A 23,795-nucleotide genomic window follows, 5' to 3' on the forward strand; every position below is an offset into this window, starting at 1 on the left:
CACCCAGGCCTCAGGGAATGAGACAGACCCAAATCCCTGCCCTGCTGGAGCGTGCATTCCCACCAGGCGCCTGTGAAGTGGCACGGGCCTTTATGGCTGTCCGTACTGCTGTCAGACTCCTCCACTTTCATAGGATGGTCTCACCAACAGGTCTGAAGTCCAGAGCAGGACACCAGCCCCTGGGCCTTTGCCGGGCTTTTACATTGAGTGGTCTGCTGGGCAGCACAGAGCAGACTTGATTTTTTGCTAAGCTTACTTCTAGGGTCTGCACATGGATACACCCAAAACTCAGTGCTTAGCCTCCTGCTGAACTTCTTCACTCAGCTGTGTCTCAGTGTTATTCACATAAGTGTGATAAATCACCACGTAGAGAACTCTTGTTAAACCACCACTGGGAATTATCTGCCGTGTTTGTGTGCATGCACGAGTACTGTACAGGGTGCAGTTGTATCGGAATGTAATACCAGGGGAAAAGTTTATTTTGATTTTCGTTTACTTTTCAACAAATAAGTACTTAGTGCTTATTATATGCTAGGCCTAGGGCTGGACATTGAGGACACAGGTATAAGAAAGATAGCCCCTAGTCCTTTTTCTTATGGAGCTTGGGTCCTGTCTCTCTTGCAGAATTAGCATGTTTCACTCTTTATCAGTAAAAAGACCACCACCATTTATTGTGCCAGTCCTATGGTAAGTACTCAGTATATGTTATCTCATGTATGCCCAGTGTGCGCCTAGAGAGATGCAGGTGTTCCCTCATTTCCCCGGAGGCTCAGGGGAGTGCTTGCTTGTCCAGGGGCAGCTGCTGATGGGGATCTGGGAGTGAGATCCAGCTGTGTCTGACTCTGAGATCTCTGTGTCTGATCCCTAACTCATATACCTCCCAATATGAGAGCTCCTTGGTGATTTTTTTTTCCCCCTTTTCACTTTGGCTGGCAGGAAACTCAGTGCCAGGCTTCAGGTTTAATTAGGGTTAAGTTAGAACTTTTGCTTCCATCTTCTTCTTTATGTTTCAAATGTATGTTTTTGTTGTTTGCTGCTGTATCTTTTATTGTAGGCAATCTCATACTGTGTATTTCATTTAAAATGCAGCTGTTATTTATTTATTTAAAAACTGTTGATTTTTAGATGCTTTTCATAGAATCTGAGTTTATTTAGTCAGAATGTCATTTTTTTCAGTTACTAACTACCGTATGTTACACATGATCTGTCTGCAGTTTTTCATTTCAGGTATTCCAAAATAACACTCAAGTCTTGATTCAGTGTTGTATTTCTTTAGATTTCTCTTGCCTGCTTATGCCAGAGTTCATCCTGCCATCTGGCAGGTGCTCGCTGCCACCCCCTGCCACGTGCTCCTTACGTGACTCTGGGGGCACAGACTGCTTGGGAAGCTCTCTGACCAATACTGGTGGCTTCTCTGTGGGCACAAAAGAAATGAAGAACATGTCCTTTCCCTCCATGAGTTTGTGGCCAACTTCAGGGAGCTCAGGCAGTTGTACTTGAAATAGATGAACATCCAAAGACAAGGAAATATTTACTGAAGCATCCATGCAGTGAAAAGCTGAGGAGAGAGCCACTGGTGTGGACTGATGCTGCCAAAAAAGATTTCAGGAAGTAGAAGGACAGGTGGAATTTGGATGGGTGGAGAGGGTAAGGCACATCATTCCAGAGGAGAGGACCAGCAAGAGTGAGGCCTGGAGGTGCTAATGAGACCCTAAAAAGGAGAGGCTTCCAGGAGGCCTGTGACTGACATGTGGGCAGACATGTAGTGAGAAACGGGGAATGATCTAGTAACTCGTAATGGAGGGAGGTAGTTTAAACCTGACAGTAGATTTCGGCTTGGACATTGGTTGTGAAAAATGGTTTATTCAGTAACAAAGATAGGACAGTTATCTCAGAAAAATGTCATTTTATTGCAGTGTGTAAGATGGACAGGGGAAAGGAGAAACCCCAGAGGAGGAGACAAATAGAAGGAGGTTTCTAAAGCCCAGCTCTCAGAGGAGTGCTTTGGCTGGGCTGATGCTGAACTTTGGATTGAACTCTTCTTCCTCTGTTCACTCCTTAAATAGGTTGTTTCCCAAGACTCAGTTCTCTGCCTACTGAGCTTTTCACGCTAGACACATAAGGGGACCCACTCAGCCTCTGTCCTCACCACTTTGTTGAGCTCATGGCTCCTGTGAGTCCCTCAGGATCCAGAGAATGGACCTCCCTCTCTCCTGGGGCCCCAGACCGAAATATCCTACTGCCTGTAAGACTTCTCCACTTCAGTGTCCCATCAGCTCTTGACAGGTACCGTTTCTTTTTTTGTTTGTTTTGTTTTGAGACAGAGTCTCGCTCTGTTGCCCAGGCCAGAGTGCAGTGGCGCAATCTTGACTCACTGCAACCTCTGTCTCCTGGCTTCAAGCAATTCTCCTGCCTCAGCCTCCTGAGTAGCTGGGATTACAGGTGCTCACCACCACGTCCAACTAATTTTTGTATTTTTAGTAAAGATGGGGTTTCACCATGTTGGCCAGGCTGGTCTTGAACTCCTGACCTCATGATCCACACGCCTTGGCCTCCCAAAGTGCTGGGATTACAGGCATGAGCCACCGCGCACAGCTGACATGTACTGTTTCTTTGCTAAATTTGTTTCCCTTTCTCACTCCCTACCTGATGAACCATCATTTACCTGAAAGTCCAAACCTAGGGTTTCACCCCAGGCATTTTCGTCTTATGCATCCGTGTCCTTCCTGCCCTCCCCACCAGTTCAGCCCCAAAGAGTCTCCCTCCTTGATGTAAGTCGGTCATTCATCTCCAGTGCTGTAGTTCAGGCCACTGGCGCCATTTGCCTGAATTTCTTCCCTTCCATCTCTGTCACTGACTGCCTCCCTCCTGAGCCTGCCCCACAGCCTCCACCAGTGATCTCTGTGAAAACACAAATCTGATTGTTTCACTCCAGCTATCATCCTTCAGGGCCTCTCCATAGCTTTCAGGGTGGTTCCAACACAAGTCTGCTGCCTGCTCTGTGGCCGCATCTCCTTTCTGCTGACATGTGCAAGCCCTTAGGCCAGCCATGCCGCTCTGGGTTACTCGCAGTTCACCGCTGCTCGTGTTGTTTCGCACAGTCTCACCTTTACATATTCCCTTTTCTCTGCCCAGAATGAACTTCGCTGTACCAACCCCTTCACCCCACCCCTCCCACATACACATCTTTTTCCCTTGCCTAGCTCCTATTTCCTTGGCTTTCCTGACAAATATCGCCTCCTTGGGGAAGCCTTCCCCAGCTTCCTAGGGGGCTTCCAGGGCTCTCTCTACCCCTGTAGCCACTGCGTGTCTCTCGTGGCGCCGCTAACCTGATGCTCACTGCTGATTTACTGCCCTGTCTCCACCACTGTGTCTCAGGAAGGAGCAGACTTGTTTTCTCTGTATCTCCAGTATATGAATAATGCCTGGCAGTTGTTAGGAACTGTGGGAATTAATGAGCAAATATGAGCGTAATAAATAGATACAGAGAGACTTTAGGCAAACTGAATACAGATGAATAATCAGGGCTGGAAACATCTACAGAGGCCAGGCGCAGTGGTTCACACCTGTAATCTCAGCACTTTGGGAAGACCAGGTGGGCAGATTGCTTGAGCCCAGGAGTTTGAGACCAGCTTGGGCCACACAGTGAGACCCCATCTCTATTTTTTTAAAAAAAAGAACTACAGATACTTTGAGAGAACAGTAGAAAGTAAGACCCATGTTTAGAGAGTGTAAAGAAGGGGGAAGAAAAGAACACCCAGGGTCCAAGGAGAAAACCAGTTCATTGGCCAGGGAGCCTGTTTCTGGAAAGTAGGTGTTTCAGGAACAGATTCAGATGTTACTACCCCCAACCCCTGAAAAAAAAAGCCAAGTGGAGATGATGACTGGAAGAAGACCACTGGATTCAGCAGAATGAGTTCACTTTTGAAAGGGGTTTCGGTGGAGACATGGGGATGAGAAGCGCTGCATGAGCTGGAAGTGGGGGAGGGTCAGTATCACTCTGTTCTGACCGGCTGGCCTCATTCTGGGACGTCACTGTGGTCACACTGGTACCAGTTGAAGTTACTTTCACTCTGTGGGAAAGTCAATATGATCTTATGCTCCTGAAGCATTTTTAGTCCATTGTGTGGCATATTCCCATTCCACGGCTCTGACGAACAGTGACCAGGGAGATGGCTCTGTACATCTCACTTCAACTGGGACATGAGACCTAGGTGCTGACGGGCGCAGGGTACAGTGGTCCCACACTCATCATTAAGCACAGGCATGTGATAACGTCATCAAGTGTGCTTTGACCTCTTACAGATCTTTCTGGACGTTTCCCACCAGCATTGACTATCCAAAGGCCTTTGGAGGCTTGTCTCATGGGCCTATGGCAGTGAAGATGGAGTGGGCTGCAGAGTGTTGGCCGAAGCCTGTGACACCCACTTCTCATCTCCCTCCACATCCACTGCTGTCCCGTTCTTTTGTAAACTCATGTTGGGACACTGTGCTGGACACACATAAGCTGCTCTCAGTAGTTCCTTGCCTGCTGACTCACTCCTGTCTCCCAGCAGAACTGCCTTCTCCAAAGCAGGTGGCATCTCAGAGTCATTTTGCTACTTGCAGCTGCAATCATCTTTCCACTGCCAGGGCCATTACATAACTTGTCATGGGTTTGTGTTTTATTCATCCCCGGTAGAACATGAGCTCTCGGAGGACAGGAGCTGTTGTACTTCTTTGTCTTTTGGCTCTAATGCAGTGTACTACCCTGAGGGATTAAATAAGACACCGCCTGCACCTTCAAGAAGTTTGCAGCCAGCAAGGGGAAGACATGAGGCTACACTAGGCACTAGGTTTCTATGGGAGTCTGTGCAAAGAGGAGAAAAAAGAACCCTGAGGCCTAAACGGTGGCCGTGGCCAGTTCTCCCTAAGGGACACAGCGGGGGTAATCTTGAGGCCAGCACTGGGGCAGGTGTTTCAGTCACAGGGGACCTTATGAAAAAACACACAGAGGCTCATAACAGCTGTGGGGACAGCAAGGAATTGCACTCGCCTGAGATTGAGGTTCCCATAAGAAAGAGGCAATGAAAGACATGGCTGGGAAGAGAGCAGAGGCCAGGACAGGGGCGCTCTGCCAAACTAAGAATTGCTGTTGTGTTCATCCTGCCAGAAGTGGTGGGTCAGTGAGGCCTTTTAAACATGAGGGTAAGTTAGATTTGTTTTTAAGAAAGCTCATTTTAGTCATAATATGAACATTGTTTGAAGGGATGATGCTAGGCTGGGCACAGTGGCTCATTTCTGTAATCCCAGTACTTTGGGAGGCCAAGGCAGGAGGATAGCATGAGCTAGGAGTTTGAGACCAGGCTGGGCAACATAGTGAGACCTCTTCTCTACAAAAAACATTTTTAAATCAGCTAGGTATGGTGGCATGTGCCTGTAGTCCCAGCCACTCAGGAGGCTGAGATGGAATGATCACTTGATCCCTAAAGGTCAAGGTGCAATGACGACTCAAAAAAAGAAAAAGTGACAGTAGAGGAAGAAGACCAGGTGGGAGACAGTGAAAATTCTGTGTGCTCATGATATTGGTGGTGATGAGCCTAGAGCGTGCTTAGCTCATCACAGTGAAGGACCAGGGCAGGCTTTGCAGAGCCTCCTTGTCTTCAGACCTCCAGATCAATCTCTGGAGTCTCCTATAGTAATGATCATCCGAGTGGTGCCTGTGCGACCTGAGTCTCCACAGCTTCATGGTGCATGTCTCCCTCCCTTTGCTCACTGTAGCAAAGAAGCTCTGTGTGCTGGGATAAGAAAGATGTATGTGTTCTCTACCCTGGCCCCTGACACACAGCACTTAAAGCCCTTGGAATCTCCACAGTGAGTATAGGGTCCAGCCCTATGGGGCTTAGCGGGTGTTCTCCCCGTGTGCGGAGACGAGAGATTGTAAGAAATAAAGACACAAGACAGAGATAAAGAGAAAACAGCTGGGCCCGGGGGACCACTACCATCAAGACGCGGAGACCGGTAGTGGCCGCGAACGGCTGGGCACGCTGATATTTATTGCATATAAGACAAGGGGGGCAGGGTAAGGAGGGTGAGTCTTCTAAGTGATTGACACGGTGAAGGAAGTCACATCGTCACAGGACAGGGGGCCCTTCCCTCTTAGGTAGCCGAAGCAGGGAGAGAGAAGGCAGCATACATCAGTGTTTTCTTCTATGCACTTACAAGAAAGATCAAAGACTAAGATTTTTACTATTTCTTCTACCGCTATCTACTACGAACTTCCAAGAGGAACCAGGAGTACAGGAGGAACATGAAAGTGGTCAAGGAGCGTGACGACTGAAGCACAGCACCACAGGGAGGGGTTTAGGCCTCTGGATGACTGCGGGCAGGCCTGGATAATATCCAGCCTCCCACAAGAAGCTGGTGGAGCGGAGTGTTCCCTGACTCCTCCAAGGATAGGAGACTCCCTTTCATGGTCTACTAAGTAACAGGTGTCTTCCCAGACACTGGCATTACCGCTTGACCAAGGAGCCCTCAAGCGGCCCATATGTGGGCGTGACAGAGGGCTCACCTCTTGCCTTCTAGATCACTTCTCACAATGTCCCTTCAGCACCTGACCCTATGCCCGCCGGTTATTTCTAGGTTATATTAGTAATGTAACAAAGAGTAATATTAAAAGCTAATGATTCATAATGTTTATGATGATTGATAATGTCCATGATCATCTCTATATCTAATTTGTATTATGACTATTCTTATTCTAACTATTTTCTTTCTTATACTGAAATAGTTTGTGCCTTCAGTCTCTTGCCTCAGCACCTGGGTAATCCTTCCCGCACAGTGAGAAGTGTCTTTTCACATGGATGACTGATGTCCGGGCACTCCTGGGTGGCCTCATATGGGGCCTGGTTACAAGGGGAACTAATAAGTGATTAGAGGGTTCAGACTTTCAGCCCCAGCGCCACCCCCAACCTCTGTGATTAGGGAGAGGGGTTGAGGGGTTGAGTTAATCATCAATGACCAGTGATATAATCAATTATATCTGCATAATGAAGCTTCCATAAAACCCCCAAAGGACAGGGTTTAGAGAACTTCCAGATTGCTGAATATGTGCTAGAGCAGGGTGCAGGGGGTGCCAGAGAGGGGCAGGGGCCACGCCCCATGCCTTGCCCTGTGCATCTCTTCCATCTGACTGTTCACCTGTATCCCTTGTAATGTCCTTTCTAATAGATGGGTAGATGTCAGTGTTTCTCTGAGATCTGTGAGCCGTCCTAGCAAAAGAGGAGTGGACCACGGGAACCCTCATTTATAGCACGTTGGTCAGAACCTTAGGGTAGGGCTGGCGATTGCTACCTGAAGTAGGGGAGCAGTCTCGTGGGAATGGGCCCTTAACCTGTGGGCTCTGATGTTATCTCCTGGGAGATAGTGTGGAGACTGAATTAAGTTATAGGACACGCTGCTGGTGTCCACTGGAGCACTGCTTGGGGTATGGGGGAAGCCCCCCAGCACATCTGGTGTCAGAATGTTGTGTTGAGTGGTGCGTGAGTGTAGAAAGGAAGAAAACAGTGTTGTTTTTCTTCAGAGCCATGCTCACGATAGAAAGCAGTGTAATATAATGAAAAGAACAAGAATGGGCAGTTAGGAACTCACTCCTGGGTTGACAGGGACATCTATACACAATCTGTAGAATACTGTTGTCACTGGGGATAAAAAAAATTATACAAAATTACCTTTAGGTACCAGAGGCTCTATCAGATATTTGTTATTATCATAGTATTGGGCATCTGTTTTTGTGGCTCTCAGGAAGTTTGAGAGAGTCCTGATTTAGGAGCCAACCTTGATAGTTACTACACGTAAAAGCTTGTAACCTCTAGAGCAACGGTCAGCAGGTGATGGCCTGTGGGCCAAACTACCTGTTTTTGTACAATCTGAAGCTGGGAACCGTTTTTGGATTTTACATGGTTATATAAGTAACTACATAATATCCTTGATCTCTTGCCTCTTTGTCTTCCGAACCTAAAATGTTTACTATGTGGCCCTTTACAGAAAAATGTTTGCCGGCCCCTGCTCTAGAAGGTTATATAGCCAGCAGCTTTCAAAGTAACCTGTTACCTGGAAATGTGAGTTCTCTCTTAGTTCTGGTCATCTGTTGTTTGTGGGAACCAGTCCTCTCTCAGTTGGCTGATGATGAGAATGCTGTTATATACCACAACACAAACTTGAGGATAAAGCTTTCCATAAGACTTTTCTGTAAAAATGTCCATCTATTTTAGAAGCAGAACTAAGGTGAAGCCCACTGTGGATGAATCCTGCTTGTTGGTACAAGCCAAGTGGAACATTTGGCAGCAAAGCCCTGGAGTCCTTGGTGCTCTTCTTTTAATTGCCTCCTCATCTCATTGGGCTGTCCAGTGTTAACTGGTTGATTATCACCTCTGTGTTTCACCTGCAAGAAAAGAAGCTACCGACACACAGAGCAGCTCAACGTTATTCACACGTGCTTTCAGTTATTTTCGCAGCGTTTGGTTACAGTGAGTTTAGCTGCACACCCTCCCTTAGTAACATTTTGTGGCTGTGAAAATTCTCTTTATCCTCCCCCAGCAACAGTCATTCGGTATCATCTGAGATGTGCATCGGGGGGCAGAGCTGCCCTGTTAGTCATGAGAGTTCCTCTCATTAATCAAGTATTTTTAATTCTATAACTTTTTTTAGTGTTTTAAAAGTATTTTCTGGTCCTTGATGTATTTTTTAGCAGCCAATAGAATTCACATACTATATAACTCACCCCTTCGAAGTGTACAATTCAGTGGTTTTTAGTATTTTTTAGTTGTGCAAATACCATCACAATTTGAGAACTTTTTTCATCACCCCAAAAGAAACTGTGCCCCATTAGCAGTCATTCCCATCCGCCCAGTCCTAGGCAGCCACTCATCTACTTTCTGTCACTGTAGACTTGCTTATTCTGGCCATTTTATAGAAATGGAAGCATATGTAGCTGATCTTTACGACTGGCTTCTTTCGCTGAGCTTCACGTTTCTGAGGTTGACGCATATTGCAGCATGGTTGATTTTCCCTCTGTGGTTTACATAGCAAGATCTGCCTAGGAGAGCTTTATGTGTGCAAGTGCCACCCCACCAAATCAGTTTCTGTCACTGCCCCTTCGTCGGGCCAGCTTCCTTAGGAAGCTTCCTGTTGCCTCTTGGCCTCACCAGTGCTACCATTTTCATTACCATCTATTCCGCAGAATACACTCAGTGTCAGGCTCTGGGGAGTCCCACGGTGACCAAGGCAGCACGATCCCTCCTCTCCCTGAGCTTAGAGTAGAAAGCGTCAGTTACAGTGAAATGTGATGGTCACTCTTCTGGGAGAAACGTGTAGCGCAGCCAGGAAGAGTCAAGAAATCGTGTCTGGAGGCAGCACCATCAGAAACTCTGTACCTCCGTCTCCACCCACGTGGCAGAGGTCGGGACGTTGCACGTGTGTTGCAAAGGAGTCCACCAGGAATCCAAAGGGAGCAAATTCTCATGTGTCCCGAGCATCCTCAGAGACAGCAAGCTGACACGTGGCACCCTTCTCAGCACTTTTCCTTTTTGGCTATGCTCTTTCACTTTTTGGTGCAATTTGATTTGAAAACGATTCTTTTCGAGTTGCTATGCTTCCTTGTCAACAAAGCAATCTAATCAGTTAGAGCTAGTTCTTTTATGACTTTCTTCTTTCAAGAGTTTATAAGTATATAGCATCAGATGTGGAATAAGTTACCAGGGCTTAGTTGATAAAAATCTGCAAATTAAATGAAAATTACATGCCAAACTCTATTTTCAGTGAAGTTAAAGCTACGTTGTTTATCTCAATCTGTACCTCCTTGCAGAAACTACTGTTATGTTTCCAGTGCTTTTGTAGTTGATCATACTGATCTTTTTGACAAAATTCAGAACAGATAGGATCAATCTAAAATGTGATCCTTTTCCAAGACTGACTCATTAAGTGACCTTGAGAAAATCATTTCTATTTTCCATTCCGCCTTGGTGTCTTCATGAGAAAGAAGAGCGAGGTACAATCTCATGATACTTCAGAAAACAAGCAAATGATGATGAGGTACTTGGCATTTTGAAGATGTAAAAGTTATCAGCAATCCTAATTCTTTTCCTGGGTTTTCCTTTCGTCACTTATTAATCACTTTTTGAAAGGGTGAATGAATTTAGAGATGTACTCTGAAGCAGTATCATGTTAAACCAGGGGAATATTAGAAAAATCCTCCTCATAATCATTCTGGGAAGTTTTTCCTCCCAAAAAAAAAGCCATCCTGATGGGTTTTCAAAACCAGAAAACACTCTTAATGAGGAACAGACCACTGGAGTACCCATGAACATCTCAGAAAAACTCCTGGGGCCCTTGATTTCGTGCAACCCCCCAAGGGTTCAGAGCCAGCAGCCCATTGCTGTGGTTGACAGACATGGTTTTGTGGAGAAAGCAGCCAGAGGCCAGGAATTTTCTGAGTCGTGAGTCACAATCTCCCACCCAAGATTAGAGCACAGATTTAGTTAGCCATACTGAGATTTGGTAAAAGCATTCTGTCTAAGCGATAGAGATGTGTGCACGTGCACAGTGCCTGTTCACAGGGGATGCAGGCAGATCGTGGGTTTAGGATAGGGGAGGCCACTGCACCCCCCTTCACTCCTCTGCACCTGCTCCCTCATGTGGACACTGTCCACAGCTGTGGCTCTCACAGGGCAGTTGCCCAAGGAGCTCATATCTTATTGGGATAGGGGATCGTACAGGTGACATTCATGAGCAGTGTGAGGAGGGTGACATGGGGGTATCAACCCAGCATCTGCCCAGGAGCTCCTCGTGTAGCGGCTCTGGCAGGTGGCCTGAGGCTTCTTTTTGAAAGAGAACTGTTTGGCCTTCCAGATGTTCTTTAATATAATGATTGGGAAGAGACAGCTCATAACTAGCTTAAGGCTATCTAGTCCAGCTTTCCATTTTACAGCTGGGGAAACCCAGATTCAGTGTTTTATTTTCTGTTCACTTGGCAGCTTGCCTGAATTCTGTGGAAGTTCAGCAGAGCGGGGGAACAGGAGGGTTTGGGTTGCTGAGAAAGAAGCCACTTACAGATGGGAAACAGGAGCTGGGCCCTATGCAGATGGAAGGGACCAGGGAGGGCACTTTAGGTGGCAGGGACAGTTTGAACCATCATAGTCTGCAGCAAGTGGGCGACATGGGGTGGAAGGAGCATGCCAAGGAGAGGAAAGAAGTAATTTAGGATGGGGCTGGTTTGGGCAGACCTGCAAAACAGGACAGACTCAGACAGGATGCCCAAGGGTTTTCGGTTGAGGCAGTGTCATTGTGAAAGGGCTTCTCGTGCACACTCACTGACCGTGGCATGCAGATTGGATTGGGGAAATCTTATTGGCAGTCATGTCATCCAAGAAGTTGTTGGCATAATCTTGGAACGCAGTAGCAAGGACCTACATGGGCAGATCCCCTCCCAGGGGAAAATCAGTAGTCCTTGAGCATTGGCTGGGTTTGATGGACAGAGGAGAGCCGAGTCCAGGCGTGAGCTGGGAAGTGGACACACGCCTGCCACGGTGAAGGCAGATAGGCAAGTGCGGGAATGAGACTCAGGTGGTCACTGAAGACATGAAAATGGATGAACTCTCCGCGGAGGAAATGTAAAAAGAGGGGAAACCTTGAGTAATCCCCAGTCTCATTTTTAATTAGGAGTTTCACCTCTGTTTCTGTCAAAACATTTACTGTAACAAGTACCAGAACTAATTTTAATTTTCACTTTTACTTAATAATTTGTGTGTAGAACCAACGTTGGGAAGGAAAAAATGACCCCAAATTTGGCAGACAAAGAAATAAAGGAAGGGAAAACGGAAGATACGATGCAGAAATGGGTAATCCACACTCCGAGAGATGCACTTCCATTCTTATGTCTTCAAGGCCGCTGTCTCAGTTCTCGCTGTGTGGCCCTTACCGTCACCAGCATTCAGTGCTTACAAGCATGTCACTCAGTCGAGGGAGTGAGGAAGCTGCAAGACAAGGCCTTGGCATGCTCTTCCTGCGCTGATGTCCCTGACCTGTGGCCGGACTGTGGGCTGTGGAAGCCTGTGGTCCCCCGATGCCACCCTCGCACCACCACCTCCTCCTCACAGAGCAGCCTTAGCGTTCTCATTCTCTACCAAAACCAAAAGCAGACTAAAACACAGGAAAAGGTTGGGATACCTCTGGTCCTGATGGTCCCTGGAGGAAAGCTTCCCCTTGAGGAGTGATGGGTCAGTCACCTTTTCAAAACAAGCGAGAGCCAGGGCTCTGGCCTGTGGCTCAGCCTGCAGTGTGTTTGGTGCCACACGCTCCCCGCAGCCACCCACAGTCTTGCTCCCCTCTGTGCAGGGGGCAGCGGCGGCACAGTCCCACTGGACGCCCTGGTGCATGGCTGAGCCATGTGCGTCCCGTGGCTCTCTCTAGAGTCCCTTCCCTGCACCACCAAGGCCTCCGCAGATGGAACTGGCTGGGAGCCGTGCTTTGTTGCAACAAAGGGAAAACCTGTCTCTCTTGGGTTTGCAGCTGCCGTTGAAACCAGTTGAACCTGTTTTTAAAATTGTACCTATGTCACAGTAAGATCAGCTGCACTAGGTATGTCAGGCCTCTGAAAAGAAATGTCATTAAAGTAAACAAGCCTTGGGACACATGTGTCAGACTGTACACAGTAGAAGCGTCCCTTGCAGGGGCTGCTGGGTTGCATCCTAAGCTGGGCTGGAGCTTCCTGATGTGCTCTGTAGATGTCTTTGCACCTCCTGTCCTCACTGCCACAGTCATTGCCTGGAACACCAGCCGTGGCCCTGACCCTTTTAGCCCCTGAATGGAATGCACAGGCAAGGCGTGTGGCCTTTGGGACTCCAGCCAACTAGAGCAAGACAGAGGAAGAAGAGACAGGGCAGAGGGCAGCCGATGGTTGGGAACTTCTGTCCTCCAGGCCAAAAGGTTCTCAAAACTGAGCAACAGGATGTATTGTGTCTCCTGATTGTATTGCCATGGAAACTGCCTTCTATTCTGCCTAGAAGAAATAGTGCTGTTTGAAGTATCTCATCCATCAACACTGGTCACTGCAAGAAACCACAAAGGAAAAGTGAAACCGAGAGCTGCAAAACTAGTCTGGGACTTTGTTCAAGCGAACAAAGTTTATTATTTTTTGCAATACCTACTGAGACTACCGCTAAGCAGCACAGAAAGATAAAATCCACTGTTTTTATAGCACGACACGAAGGTCACGGGTGGCACTTCACATAACAGGGTTAGATTCAGTCTTCTGAGTTTTCTAAGGTTCATATTTTTAAGACTTTGCCAAGGAACCAGGGTTTTCAAATATGCAGCAGGGTTTCTTCTGGGCCTCGCGTTGCCCCATCTCTTATCCAAGCGGTGAATGCGTTGCTAGTTTGTGTGTGTGGTGCTGGTGGTGGGCTGTTTGGTTTTCCCCAGGTTTTGCCACAAAGCTTTTGCTGAGGACAGCAGCCTCTGTGGTGTCTTTCCCCTCTGTATTAGTTGTGCTCACTATTGTCGTCATGCACCACATAAGAATATGTTTTGGTCAACATCAGATCGCATGTATGACAGTGGTCCCATAAGATTATGATGCCATATTTTTGCTGTTTTTTCTATGTTTAGATACACAACTACCATTTTGTGTTACAACTTCCTGCAGTATTCAGTACAGTGACTTGCTGTACAGGTTTGTAGCCTGGTCGCCATAGGCTACAACAAGCAGCCTTGGTGAGTAGTAGGCGATCCCATTTAGGTTTCTGTAAGTACACAGCAACAAAGTCACCCAACAGCACATTTCTCAGAGTGAAGCCCTGTTGTTAAATGACACGTGACTGCAGTTCTAAGTCTAACAAGGTGCTTCTCGTTCAGTCCTGAAGTGCTTCTTGTTTAGTTTTTAATGTACATTTGTTTTGTTATCTCAGCCAAACTCTTTTCAGGGCCATAGGAAATTAGTCATTTCTCTGTGTCACAGCCTCCTTATCTGGCCCCAGGACAGCGCACTACGCACAGAAGGCAAATGAGCGAAACTAAGTGTAAGCATATTCATACACCCAAAGCTGCAGCTTCCACAGAGCACAGGGAATTGCAAATAACTCTCTTCTATGAGGAGCTGCCATTTGGGTTTCACCACAGTTTCCCAGCATTGCTTCTTTGTATCTTCCTGGTTCTTGTGTTAGAAGAGGGTGCTATGTCCATGAAGAATGTAGGTATCAAGCATGTCCTTTGGGAGTCTCCTTGTTTTAACCCCTCTCACCCCTTCCACCCCACCTTCATTAGTAACCTACCACCTGGGTCTTCATGTCCCAACTAACTACAGTCTTGGCTAAGTAAACTCCGTACACCTTAACTCAGCAATATGCTTCTCTGTGTCTTTGTCCATTCAGTTATCCATTTTGCGACTGTTTCTTGAGTACTTGCATATGCCAGGTCATACAGGAGGCCAGGTCTACAAACAGGACAAGATGGAGAGTCACAGCCCCCATGGAGCTAATAGGCTATTAATGAGATTCAGGCCGGTTAGCCTGCAAGTGAAATGGGATGTGCTGAGCGCTGTAAGGGATGGGTGAGGCGTGAGAGCACGCAGAGGAGTGCGGGGTGGTGAGAACAGGCTCCCCAGCAGGAGTAGAGAATGTGAGGGCGGGGTGGTGAGAAAGTGACTCCAGTGGCAGACAGGAGTCTGGTAAGCCCAGGTAAGACATTTCCGTCAGATTCTGAAAGCAACAGGGAAGCATTGAGTAGCATCAAAGGGGAGGATGTCTGTAGTCATCCAAAAAGGCCCTTAACGTACTCTTCCTTTTTTTCTAACTATGTATCTATGTGACTGGATTTGCTTCATGTACTTCAAAAGCCAGAGTAACAGAACAGAATCCAATGCAGAAGCAGATAGGAGAATCCAGCAATCTTCTAGTAAGTCAGACATTAAAGAGATTTGCAAAAATGGAAAATAATTCCACTCTTCTCAGTAATTCTGTTTGGGAAAACGTGGTTATTTTTTATTTCAAAAATCTGTGTTTATGTTAGCAAGCAATAGGCTTGTGATTGTTAATGAGTTATTAATTTTTTTTTTTTTTTTGAGACGGAGTCTCACTCTGTTGCCCGGGCTGGAGTGCAGTGGCCGGATCTCAGCTTACTGCAAGCTCCGCCTCCCGGGTTTACGCCATTCTCCTGCCTCAGCCTCCAAAGTAGCTGGGACTACAGGTGCCCGCCACCTCGCCTGGTTAGTTTTTTTGTATTTTTTGGTAGAGACGGGGTTTCACCGTGTTAGCCAGGATGGTCTCGATCTCCTGACCTCGTGATCCGCCCGTCTCGGTCTCCCAAAGTGCTGGGATTACAGGCTTGAGCCACTGCACCCGGCCAATTAAATATTTTAAAATTAACAAAAGGGCAATGAGGATCCAGCAAAAGGTTTCTACGTAGAGGAGGGGCTTGACGAGATTTGTATCTTAGGAACTAACTCTGGAGCCATCCCAGCCATGGACTGTGGTCCCACACGGGTCAGTGAGAGTGAGGGTGGAGACAGAGGCGGAGGAGTTGCAGTGGACAGAGTCTGGAGATCTGGCTTATGCGGTGGATGGATGTGGATGTCACGCCCCAAGACAGGGGACACAGCAAGAGATACAGGGTTGGAGATGAGTTTGTTTGGGATGTGTTCTATCTTAGGTGTCTCCATAACATTTAGATGAAGGTGTATCCAGGAGACAGTAGGTTACATGGCTCTGAGACACGGCTTTTGGGTTGGAGGTTCGAGTTTAGGAGTCTCTACCCCGTGAAGCCCTAGGAATGGATGGGCACCCAGAACACGGAAGGAGGAGAGAAACACTCCCCACATGGAACCTTCAAGAACACCCGTGTCTGAAGGACAGGAGCGGGAGGAGGAGAATCTGAGTACACTGAGAAAGTATAGCCAGAGGGCTAGAAAGAAAGCGGGATGCCCCAAAGCCAGGGGAAGAGAACGTCGAGGAAGAGTGGTCAGTAAGACCTGGTGCTGCCAGAGGTCAGGTCAGAGAGTGCTCAGGAGGATCCACTGGATCTAACAAAGGGTGCTTTGATAACCTGGAAGAAAAAGGGAAAGCTGTTTCATTATTAGAATACCAGACTCTGAGCTTCTAAAAGGCAGGGAGGTTGTCTTAATTCTCTTTCTACCTTTGTTGCTGAAAGTATCACCAGGTACATTAGTAGATGTGAAAATTTTGTGATTTTACATTAACTCATTCAAGTAAAACAATGTAGTCTTTTTATGCCCTTGATCTCCATGGTCATCCCCATTGTCAGAGGCTGCTATTAAATCAACCTGTTTCCTAAATGTGTAGGTATTTCCTTATGGCCTGGGGTAGAGCTTCCCAGCCACTGTCCCATGGTCATAGATTGGCTGAGATACTGGTCACCTCCCCTCTTAGGGGCAACTGGAAAGGGCCTGAAGCCACTGGGCCAGCTGTAAACAATTTTGGCTTTTCCTGTGGGCCTTGCAAATCTGTCTTTGTCTGTGTGTGCCATGAGGTGAAAAACATTTGAAAGCCTTGGTCCATAGCACACTGAGTAAGTCCTTGTGTGGGCTCTGCCTTGCCTCCTGTGTGCCTAAGCACAGCACCCCTAAACAGTCACATCGCCCTTCGTTGCCTACCCCATGGTCTCCCTCAGAACCTTCCCTGCATGGTGGCGTGCAGGTGGCCACCGATTGTAGACTGGAGGTGGCCCTGCTGCATGCTTCACACTTCAAAACCTGGCATGCCCGTAAAGGCTTTCTGAGCACCAGAGACTGAGAAGAAAGGGTGCATTTGTTTCCAATGGCCAGCAGTCTTAAACTAAGATGAAGATGCTTTTGGAAGTAATTTGAGTTTTTCTAAAACATCACATTCATAATGCTCCCTCTGTAATTGTTCTCCATTTTACTCTTTTATGGGGCACCAACTTGTACGAGGACTGCACTGAGCTGAGAGTGGTACTGGCCACCTGGGAAATATGTTCAGGTCTTCCATCCTTCTCAGCCCTCCAGGATCCTTTAGTCTAGTTGGGAAGACAAGAAAGAATACTGTATAAAGTGTAAGGCCAGATAGTAAGGATGAGAATAATCATAGCTAAGCTGCAATAAGCTTGTAGATGGCTTTACATTCTATTTTAAATGTTTCACATGAATTGACTCTTTTGATTCTCATACTTTCCATGTGAGGTGGGTGCAGTTATTATTACCACTTTACAAGTGAGAAAACCAAGGGTCATGGAAGTGTTTGAAAATGTACCTAAGGTGTTACAGTAAGAGGTAGAGCTGGAATTTGAGCCCAGGTGTTCTGGCTCTAGAGACTGTTCTTATTCAGCTTCCTCTACCTTTCTGTCCCTCTGCTTCCTCTACCTTTTTGTCCCTCTGCCGTTTTTCCTTAGCATTGCTTTGCTCCTTGAAAGCGGCGTAAACCCACTTCGACCCCCATCTTTGAACACCTTGGGGAAAATGCCTTGCTTGCTCTCTTCTCCATCGTTGAAATCATTCTCTTTTAATATTCAACCCCAGCCCCATCCTCTTGGAAGTCTTACCCCTGTGCTTTGACTGCAGTGGGTTGATGTCCACTCTGAGCTTTTCTAGTCCTTTTAATTTAGGCCTCACAGCTCCCGTCTTAATTATATATCATCTTGCATTGTTCTGGCTTTTCCATTTCTGGGTATCTTGCCTTTCCCCAAGGAGATGGTGCACTCCTCGGGAGCAAGGATGAGACCGTGTGCCTGGCTCACACTCTCTTGTGGACACTCGAGCGCCTGAGGTCAGCCACCCGTGGGCTCTTCTGGCGTCTCTGATGTAGACACTGCCTGACCATCCCACCCAGAAATCTTTCAATGCCCGTAGAACATGGATTTCTGTTCCATGGAACTTCTGCTTAATAAAATGTCAGAAACTTTTACTGCTCCTCAGTTGGGAAACCATCATGTATGTATGTATGTATTAATATATATTTATTCATTCATACATGTATATATACACAAGAATTTTTACTTCATTTGAAATCTTCTTACAAACTAATAATAAATACTTCATAAAGCGCCTGTTCAAACTGCAAGCTGTTTCCTTCTTCATTTTTAAAATATGTGGTTATTGCTTTTGAAGAAGACAAAGTAAAGGAAACATTTCCTGTTTATAGAGGCTCATATTTAACCCTGCGTAACGAGCAGATTCATGTCAAAACATCCTAGAACCTAGAGCCGTAACTTTCTGCTTTTTAAGCACTTTTCTACTGTCACAGGAGTGGAGGGATTGGGGTTTTGTTTGCTTTGCCTACTCTTTGATTCTCTCACTCTCTCGTAAGAAATGAAATGTAACTCAAAGGCCATTCCCCTTCCACTGTCCTGGAGCGGGTGTGTTGTGTGCCTTTGCATGTTTTTGTATCTTTACTACATACGTACTTATCAGGGTTTCTCGACCTAGACACCATTGACATTTTCATCCAGACCATTCTTTGTTATAGGGGCTGCCCTGTACATTGTAGGATGTTTAGCAACATCCCTGACCTCTGCCTACTAAATGTCAACGGCACCACCATCCTGTCCCCTCTCCCCCCACTTAACAACCAAAACTGTGACCAGACATTGCCAAATATCTCCTGGGTTGGGGGTAGGAGGACAGAGTCACCATTATCATATATCCATCTAAAACAGTTAAAATAGATCAGACGCAATGGTGCACATCTGTGGTCTCAGCTACTCAGGAGGCCGAGATGGAAGATTGCTTGGGTCCAGGAGTTCAGGACTGCAGTGCGCCATGATTGTGCCTGTGAATAGCCACTGCCCTCCAGCCTGGACAGTGTAGCAAGACCCTCATCTCAAAAAAAAGTTAAAACAGTATATACTCTTGTTCTGAGTATTTTTTAATTTATGTAAAGGGAATTACATTTTATCTATATTATTTACATAAACTACATACAATTTATGTAAATGATATATGTATATATTGCATATGCATATTCTCGTACAACTTTATTCGTTCAACATTGTATATTTGAGATTTACCCATGTAAATCTAGTTCATTTATTCTAGCTGCTTTTATAATGGCCTTTTGTATAATAGAACCACTTATTAATTTATTTCCCTCCTTAGGAACAACTGAATTTTTTCCATTTTCTTACTTAATATTGTAACCAGTGCTTCACAAAAGATCCTCATACATGGCCCGCTCAGCATTGACAGCTCCCTGGAGGGGAAGTTGCCAGGCCATAGACTAGAATTGTTTTACTAGATCTTGAGATGTTACTCTGTAAAAAGATTGTGTCAGTTTATACTCTGATCAGCAACTTATCAGAGTTCCCATTTCTTTCACATCATTCCCACACTCAGTATTATTGGGCTGTGTATTTTTGCGAGTCTTGTGGGTATAAAAAAAACTTGTTGTTTTCATTTGCCTTTCCCTAACACTAGTGAGATTGAATATCTTTTCATATGTTTCTTGACTTGGGATTTCCCCTTCTATAAATGGACTATTCATATACATTATCTGCTTTTCTCTTGAATCACTTATTTTTTTCTCATTGATTTTTAAGTGTTGTCTTATAAGTTCATAAGTGTCTTTGATTTATTAAGTCTCATTGGTTTGTAACTTTTGAGTTTTGAGCATATAGCAATTATATGTTGTAAACATTTTCTCTCAATCTGTAGTTTGTCTTATTTAATTCAGTAACAATTGAACTTTTAATACAAAAGTTCTTGCAGGTAAAGTAATTTTTAACCACTTTTTTCTTTGTGATTTATGCTTCATATTTCTGTTTTAGAAATCCTTTCCTATCCTAATGACATGAAAATATTCTCCTATTTCTTCAAAAAAATTTTCACAGTTTGGCTTTCCACATTTAAATATTTAATCTTAGTGTTTCTTTTTGTGGGTGGTGTGAAGTAAAGGTCTAGTTTTATCTTTTCCCTATCTATAGACAGTTGTCCCAGGACTGTGTATTCAGTGCGGACCCACAACCAAGTGCCAGTGTTTACTGTTGATTCCTAGACTCTGTCTCCTGTTTGGACTTTTTGCCTAACTTGCACTAATACCACATGACTTTAATTACTGCAGTCTAATACTAAGTCCTAATAACTGGCAGAGAACTCCTTTCTTATCATACTTCTTCAAAATAGTCATGCCTAGTTTTGAGCTTTAACTTCAAGTAGTCTAGTCCCACCAAAATATACACACGTGCATACTTTTGAATTTTGAGTATATAGCAGTTAGGAATAATTTATGGGAATAGGAATAATAATAGGAGTCTGACTCCAAAATGACAGATAACACAAAATAGCAGAAACTTAAACAAGGTAGTTTATTTCTATCTCGTACAGAAGTCCAGCAGTGGGCAGCCCAGGCTGGTGGGGCAGCGTCCTAAAGGTGTCAGCCCCCGGCTCCTTGCTGCTGCTGTAACCTCAGCACAGGACTCCACCTGATCCTCTAAGAAGGGCGAGCCCCTGCCTCTGAGGATCTTCCTGGTCGGCCCATATTCCCTTTCTGTTGATATACCATTGTCAGAACCTAGTCAATGTGGCGGGAAACTGAGAAAGGTAGCAAGTCACACATACATACACACCCAAGAAAACCAAAACTGTTTTTTTCAAAGAGGGAAAATGGATATTGGAAGTGAACCAGCAGTCTGCTAGACTGGAGTTGGCAGTGTCTGGATAGATTATAGGATTACATGTTACCAGGCTCAATTCAGGAACATGCTGAATCTTTCCATTTACTTAGAGATCTTGCAGATCTTTTGTTTGATTTTATTCTTAACTACCTTATATTTTTTATTGCTATTTATAAATAGTAATTTTTTGTACGTACATTCTCTAAATGATTTCAGTAGAGGGAATGTTACTTTTTAATTATACTCTCTGGTTCTCATGCTTTGAGAGACATTTGTAAACACTCTTGGATTTTCTAGGTAGACAGTCATCATTTGAATAATGAGTTTTGTTTCTCTTTTTCTGTCTTTACCTGATATTTTTGTTTGGGTTTGGTTTTTGTTCTCATTATGCTGTAACTTGTGCTGAATGCGAGAATTGGTAATAGGCATTTTTGTCTCTTCGTGAATGGGTACTGAATTTTGTCAAATTGTTTTCATACCTATTGAGATAGTGATTTTTCTCCTTCAAATTGTTAATGTGTAGATTATGTTGCTAGATTTTCTAAGATTTCTGAGTATAAATCCTAGTATAGCACATCATACTAGATAATTATTTTTTAAACATTGTTGGATTGAATTTGCTGATTTTTATTTAGGATTAGTATATCTACCCAAGAAAAATAAACTATATATTGTATAATTTTTCTTGCTCATAATGGCCTTGTCTATTTTGGAAACAATGTTATGCTAGGCTCAAAAAATTAGGTGGGAAAGTCTCCTTCCTTTTCTGTACTCTACAGCAGTTTATATAAGATAAAGAGTCCTTAAAGGTTTCATACACTTCACCTGTAGGTTTTTGGGGGGCAGATTTTTAAGTACTATTTCAATTACATTAAAGTATGACATATCCAGAAAAGTACATGCTATATAATAATAGTAATCATACAAATGTACTTTTTATGTTTATTTTATTCAACATCATTTGAGAGATTCAGCCATATTGTTGCATGTCATTATAGTTCATTCATCCAAACTGCTTTATTAGATTACGGTATGTGAATACACCATAACTTACCCATTCTATAGTTGATGGGCATTTGGGTAGTTCCTATCTTTGAATAATGCTGCTGAGAACATTCCAATCCATGTCTTCTGATGAACACGTGTTTGAATTTCTTTATCCAGGAGTGGAATTGCTGAGTCTCACATGTGGCTCAGCTTAAAGTAGATGGTCCTGAGCAATTTTCAAAGATAATTACCAATGTCTGTTTTCTCTAGAATAAGTTTTAATAAGTTATACTTTTCTAGAAAGTTGTCATTCATCAAAGTTATTGGTATGAATAAAGTATTCTTGTGATTTTTTAAAAATCTGCCATTATATCCCTTGTATTATCCTTAATACTGTTTATTTGTGCTCCTTCATCTGTCTTTTCATCAAGCTTGCCAGGTTTGCCTATTTTATTTGACTTTGTAACAGCCAGCAGTGAGTTTTAGTGACTCCTTCTGTTTCTTTGTTTTCCACTTTACTGGCATTTGCTGTCAACTTTCTACTTTCTTCTTTCTCGTTTCTTTAGATTATTGTTACTTTCTCTAACTTATTAAATTAGGTATACATAACCCTTTAATTTTCAGTTTTCTTTTTTTAATTTAAGCTCAATATTTAAAATTACATGAACCACTTTATTACATCCCATAAACTTTGATAGGTAGGTAATAGTTTTGTTTTATTCATTCTGAGATATCTTCTAATTTCCATTATGAGGATTTTTTTGGTTTCCAAATGTGTGGGGTTTTTTGTTATAGTTATTATTTTGATATTGATTTCTAGTTTAACTGCATTGTGGTGAGAATATAATCTGTGTAATGTTTATGATTTGGTATTTGTGAATATTTCATATAGGATCTAGTGCACAATTACTTTGTAAATACTTTACATGTAATGGAAAAGAATGTATATTCTCTAATATTAAATGCAAGGTATATATGTCCATTTAGAAATAAACTTGTCATTTATTTTTTATATTATTTTTTGGCTGGTTGATCTATCAGTTACTGAGTTATATGCTGAAAATTAAATATATGTCTGGATGCTTCCACTTCTCTTGTAATTCTATTTATTTTTGCTTTCTGTGTTTTGATGCCATTGTGTTATATATAAATATATTCATGTATTCTATTGATTTTATCCCTAATACTGCCCTTTTTTGCCTTTGAGGTCTATTTATTTGGCATGAATGTAGCAACATCAGCTTTCTTTGATTAGTGTTTCTCTGATTTTTTTCCGTCTCTTTACATCAACTTGTGTACGTGTTTATATTTTAGATTTATCTTTTGCAGGGAAGAGGTGAGAGGTGAGAGTGGCTTTTGTTTCCCTAATTTTTTTTCATAGCTGTTTTTTCTCGTAATACTTTATTCTTTTCTTTAAGGTCCTCCTGTGACGTCCTAGTCTTTTTGAAGTGTGTAGTCATTTTCAGATCCTCCTATATTCAGGTCCTTGGGGACCCAGTCCTCCTCTGTGTTGTGTGTGCCGACTTGCTCATCATTGGTGATTTCCTTGTGGATTTTGTAGTTTTAAATTCTGAGTTTTTCCCCACTGGAGCTTTAACCATAAATCCCATGTAACCCCAAGGCAAGAGAATCTCTCTCCACAGTAGTTTGACGTTTGCTTTTGCTTGACTCCTTAGGTATCTCCATCCCAAAACCAATTTTATGTAACTTTTTGATGGGTTCTGAGACCACATATGTATAGTATAACTTGAACCCCAAATTTGCCTGTGGTTCTTAATTCTCAGGCAGGACCAAGACTCCTGCTGCCTCCCGGGGGAAGACAGGCTTTTTAGTTTGATTTTTTTCATCTGTGTCGCTGAGGGTGCTGCCATTTGAAGATTGTATCTTTAGACAGATAATTGAGCTCAAAATTGCTGCCTCTTTCAGACCCAAGGCCGCATCTTCTGCACCCAAACAGTGGTAAAACCCAGTGTGGTTCTGGGTGAGCAGGACCTGTGCTCCCCCATCTCCCAGGATGCTCACTGTGTGCGGCTCTGCTTTCCACGCCCGCTTGTTCCTGAGGCCTGGCGACTCCACTTACTTCTTTCATGTTTAGCTGTGTATAGAAATATTTATTTATTAATAGCAGTTTTAGGTCTTTATAGTAGGAAGATTTTCAGATACTTAGTCTATAATTTTGTCAGGACTAAAAGACT

At 44.2% G+C, this 23,795-nt stretch overlaps 1 protein-coding gene across 2 annotated transcripts in view; it reads left to right on the forward strand.

The window, feature by feature from the left end:
* The window catches only part of UBAC2 (UBA domain containing 2), an 885,094-nt gene that overhangs the window by 841,818 nt on the left and 19,481 nt on the right, over positions 1-23,795 (forward strand). The gene's annotated exons all lie outside the window — the stretch shown is intronic.

The sequence above is a fragment of the Macaca thibetana genome, chromosome 17 (genome assembly GCF_024542745.1).
Source record: "Macaca thibetana thibetana isolate TM-01 chromosome 17, ASM2454274v1, whole genome shotgun sequence".
NCBI lineage: Eukaryota > Metazoa > Chordata > Mammalia > Primates > Cercopithecidae > Macaca > Macaca thibetana.